A 5,751-nucleotide genomic window follows, 5' to 3' on the forward strand; every position below is an offset into this window, starting at 1 on the left:
ATTAGCTGTATAGAATATAAAATAATGTATGAAAAAAATAATCATTGATTTTTGATCGTTACGGAATAAAAATCCTGGATCGTTAATTAATTATCAGGTTGAAACGCATGTATTTACACGTATAGGGCAAGCTCTTATAAAATTATGTAACGACTTCTCACTATTATCATATAGATTGTGATATTTAAAAAATAATATAAATAACAATAAGAAAAAATGAGAAAAAAAACAATTAATAAACCAAACAACTTTTATCTCCCTAATATTATATATATATACATATATATTATATGTATAGCTAGCCCGGAGTTGCATGAACTTGTATAAAAATTATTATATATCCGTAATATTAAATAATTGCCGGATGTATATACATATAAATATATATATATATATATATGATGAAATAATTCTCAGCTATGAAATATCAACAATGAATATAAAAAAAAAATCATACGATATATGTATATTAAAAATATGTCAGTTGTAATTCTACTGCGGAACATGCATATGGTAAGAAAAAAAAAAAAAAAAAAAAAAAAAATGCTGTGCAATGCTGATATATATAAAAACTTATCTATCACTATCATCGTCATCATCATCATCATCGCCATTATTATTATTATTGTTATTGTTGTCATTGTTATTATTATTGTTATCATCATTATCACGATTGTCATTATGATCACTATGCATTAATCGATGTGTAAGTTTTAAGTGTTATATCGATGCCAGTAAGCTTCGTCGATACAATTCGTAACGGAAGAATTAAGTATTTGTAGTAATAATATTGTACAATGAAGTGTTGCTTGCGTTTTATGTGCGCGTGTTAAAACGATACGGCAAAAACGAGAAGGAAAGTTAGAAGAATCCTAAAAAAAAAAAAAAAAAAAAAAAAAAAAAAAAACAACCCTCGAATAAAGGGAAGAAAGAAATATTAAATTAAAGGGAAGCAACAATTAATAAGCAAATCACCTTGTTATACACATTTTCTGTTATTTTATGTTCGTCGTAAATTTGCAATCTTTTTTTTTTTTTTTTTTTTTTTTTTTTTTTTTTTTTTTTTTTTTTTTTTTTTTTTTTTTTATGACAAAAAACACACACACACATACAATTCAATAACACATTTGCAAAGAAAATATAATATGATACGATTGTTTTTATTTGTATTCAGAAATCTATGTTAAATCTGCCTATACATAAATTATAGTTTCAAAATCCTGATCAACTACAACAATATATATATATATATATATAATAATAATAATAATATCTATTTATAATAACTGTAATAAATTGAAGCAATGACATATACGTGGCGTATAATTTAAGCTTGCAGCGAATTTGTATGAATCTTGTAGAATTTAGATGATAAACTTGTGCGAGCATAGATCTAATGTAACGAACGACTGAGGTTATACACGATTGCATTTTTTTTTTTTTTTTTTTGGTCATGGTTTGTATTTTTTTTTTTCTATTATTATTTTTAATTTTTTTTTATTTTGTACATAAATCTAGGTCAATAATTTTTACTTTGTTAAATTATTGTCGTATTATAACAAGCGAACAAACGAACTAATTGAAGGAAGTTTGGCATTTCGAAGTTTCTACGCGTAAATTAGATTAATGTATTATAGGAAGAATAAAATGAATATTGTATAGATGTTTCGGAATGCTCGACAAGTGGCAAGATTGTCAAACCGCTTATACTGATTAGCTTGGGAATTTTTTTTTCGTTACAATTTCTTTTTCAATTTTCACAGAAGTAATTATTTCATTAAATTATTAAAAAATATTGACGAATTTTGGTAAAATTTTCCGAAGTGTGATGCTCTTCAAATGGACTAATCTTTTAAGAAGATTTTAATTTTCTTCCTAAATTCCCAATACTGTGTATGCCTGCCTGCGGTAATTCTCAATGCATTTAATTCAAATACACGTTTTATATTCATTTGTAATATTTGGTTCTTAATTATTTTTCCCCGTTAGTACTGTATCTATCTTCAAACTAATGAGATTGAACGTTTGTACGGCAAAAAACAAAAGACAAAAATCGAAACTGGCGAATAAAAACAATATTTATGTAACTCGAGCATGTTTTACGCGTTTTTCCGTACACAAAGTACTCGTTTCCATGACAGTCAAGTCAGTCTGCAAATGCGCATGCGCCGAGTGCAGAAAAGACCACTTTTAAGTCATAGCAGTGCGCAAAGTGGTCCTTTCCGTACTGCGCGGATACGCTGTGGCGAACAAATCTGACATTACGCGACTCTAACCTCAATTTCGTACTTCGTGAACGAAGTGACGCGTGACATATAATTTATCGTATATATGTACAGAAAATCCTTGTATCAACGGCAAAAAAATATTTTCAAAAGCAGAAAAAAGAATCTGCGGGTCTAGCAAGAATTATTTTCTTTAATCATTGAATCGAAAGTAACATTTTACTTACTAGGTACGTTATAAATTTTTAATTCCTTAGATCTTTTAGATCGACAGATCCGACATTTTACTATCTCATTTTCTCTGTACACACAACAAAAAAAATTGTAAAATTCTTAATAATACGATAAAAAATATTTGCCATTCGCAAAATTTTATTTTCTCGTCTCGCCGGATTGAAAAATTCGTATTTTTACACAAAGTTATTTTCAGGCGATATAATCTTGGCCCCACACTTCATTGATCAATAAATTATCTATATTTACATTTGCGACAGCTGCTCAGACTGGGAATATATCTTGCTCAGAATACAAAGAGAAAACTGAACGAAAAAAAAATAACAAAATATATAATATATAAACTTTAATAAGTGAAGAAACATAAATGGTCAAATAAACTCTAATTACCCATTCGATTTATGTATAGATATGTACAAAGTTGATGGCAAAAATTTGGCAAATTATCTGCTATGTAATATTATTCTAAATGTGCATACATAAAGAAATTCACACTGTATAATTATCATTGAATTATATTATTATGCATGTACCAATGGTGATGATTGTGAGAAAAAAAAAATATCGAGAGTCAAAGCTAAGAATATTAATATTAATCCCAACATATAACAACTTTTTTTTTACAGCAATTATTGTTACAGAAAATCAAAACCAAAATCCATAATCAACTGCAGTGATCGTGTGAAAAAATTTTCACGTTCTTATAGGCTAAATTTTATTATCCCTAAACGATTTCTTTTTCGTTTTCTCTTTCCTTGTTCATACGCTTGCGCAACCCTAGTTGCGCCGCAATGATTAATTATAATGACCATTATAACTTCGTGTACGTTAGGCATTGTTCAATATTGTAGTCGAATGTTCGGAAGTCAAATGTACCTAAATAAGCCCTCTCGTAAGGCGGATTTCCGTTTAAAATTGTGTACTATTTATACAATATAATATATAGTACGTTTTAAGTTATTGGGAGTGAGAAAAGTTAATTTAAAAACTTGCATAACGCATATTAAATAATAACAAAAATTCTTTTCTTCTCTCCAATTTCCTTCAGGTCGCATTACTGCGGCTAATTGTATAGTGAATGTGTACATTAATATCGTGTTTATAGATATTATTAAACAGTTTAAATTGAATTCTCACACTGATTCAACGTCATCTCTAAATTTAAAGCGACGCTTTACGTTTCCGGAGATTTGAATAACAATGTATAACCTATTCGAAACCTTATTTCAAACTTCTCTCAAACGTGACGATATTTCTTTTGTTCTCGTTTTGCCTCCAGCTTTCTTACGCATGAAGAAATTTGTTTATTCAAGTATGTATGACCACGTTTGTACAGTTTGTAAAAATGTAACGTTGACGATATTATAAAACATCATGGGGATCGAGGCACAGAGTATAGATGTGAGGGAAAAGCAGGTCCACCCACGATGATGCATTCCGTAACCCACTTGATCATATCTGTTTGCTCTTTTTTTTTATACCTATCTTTTACTTCAGACCCAATATGATGCGTATGGAATTATTAAGCACGCTTGGCAGGTCAAAGGGCGCCATAATCTATCGGCATCGCTTCATAACATAACCTATTTTGGAAAACTGATTTTGAACAATCATTTCTTGAACCCCTGTAAGTGATTAATTGAGAAATATAGATGACGCGTTTCGAGTACCAAGGACACGTGTCCACCACCCTTTCAAAATTCCACTGGCCTAAATTGCATAATAATGATATTTGGTCTATGCGAATTACCATCAGTGTACGTGACAAATTTATTAACAAAAGCCAATATCACCGTATATTCACGGTTGTTTTCAAGCCTTTGAACAGTCCGTGACCAATAATATTTACCATCTGCTAATTCCGTACCTTGAATACTTATCATATGCTTTACGTTAAGTTCACGTAATGTTAGCTCGGCAAACAGCTGCAGGTCATGTAGTATAGTAGCAAAAAATTGTCACATTACTTTTTCTGCGTTCAATTCCCACCTGATCACCTCGTCACGTCACGCCTATCTATACCTCTTATACGATGTTTTTTTTAGGTTATGCCTATAATACCGTTCTTGAATCCGCACTACTCACTTCAATCCTGGCACAATATCTCGACCATAAAAGAAAAAGAGAAACAAAAAAAAACACCATGCGATCAGCCCATCGGCACTATTTGCAGCACGGACCCTGACCCTGGTCGAGGTTCACATGCCAGGACATGAGGTACACATGCGCGGAGTCAAAGAGGACAGAGCAGATGTTCAACGTCCTGTGACATAACTCAGGAACCCAAAGAATACACACGCGTACAATGTGCACGAGGTAATATTTTAAGACGCTTTAAAGATTAGGGGGGAGGGGAGAAAATACACTAGCGTAACGGAAAATCTGCTAAGATTTTTTCGAATCTTCGTCATGTTGTTTGTTCTTCTTCCTGTATTCTCATCTTCGTGACCCTCTTGGCCTTGTCACAGTTTATTTACCTGCAAGTTCGCATGACTATTAATATATATGTACAAATTTGATTTTCGGTTGATGATAGTTTTTCCGATTTCACATCCACCATCTTGGATTTAGAAATTATCCAATTCTGACCTCAGATTCGTGATCAGCGACCCCAAAAACCCCTCGGTGACGAAATTCGGGCCAAAATATTGAGTGGATAATTGTGTGACTGAAAGGGTTAAGCAAAAGGAAGTGGCATTAAAATATTTGATAAATAAAATCTGCCGCAGAGTGCAAAATATTTTGCTCTACAGACCATGGGAAGTAGAGAACCCGACATACAATGGACTGCATGAGATTTGAAGGATTGGCTGAGGACAAGCACGATTGTGGTATCAATTAGTATGAATTTCAGATGGAATGTGAGTAGTCTGGCGTTACGACCATCATCCTCAAGTTACTCGTAGAGAAGTTTCCGGTGTTGTTTGCATTTCTACCTGAGCGGCGATGGTTCGACTGAACCTGCAAGTGCAGCCTTGCCTTAAACTTCTCCACTGGCTTGCAGAGAGTGTGCTAGCTAGTACTTGAATGGATTTGAGAGGCATCTGACAGGGTACAAAGTGACCGATACTTGGGCCCCCGGTTCTTTGCGCTTAACTCACACTCCTTTGGTGTGCCTTGTTGCAGGCTGGCCGTCTTGAGCCGTATCTGCCTACCTACCTACCTACCTAACTACCTACCTACCTACCTTCCTTCCTACGAGAAATGCGAGAACCTTGTGCTCGATGCTTCCCCCACCCTCGTAATATGGCGTCCCAGCGGCAACCTGGGTCTGCATCAAGACGCAGCCTCC

Source organism: Diprion similis, chromosome 10, assembly GCF_021155765.1.
Source record: "Diprion similis isolate iyDipSimi1 chromosome 10, iyDipSimi1.1, whole genome shotgun sequence".
Taxonomy (NCBI): domain Eukaryota; kingdom Metazoa; phylum Arthropoda; class Insecta; order Hymenoptera; family Diprionidae; genus Diprion; species Diprion similis.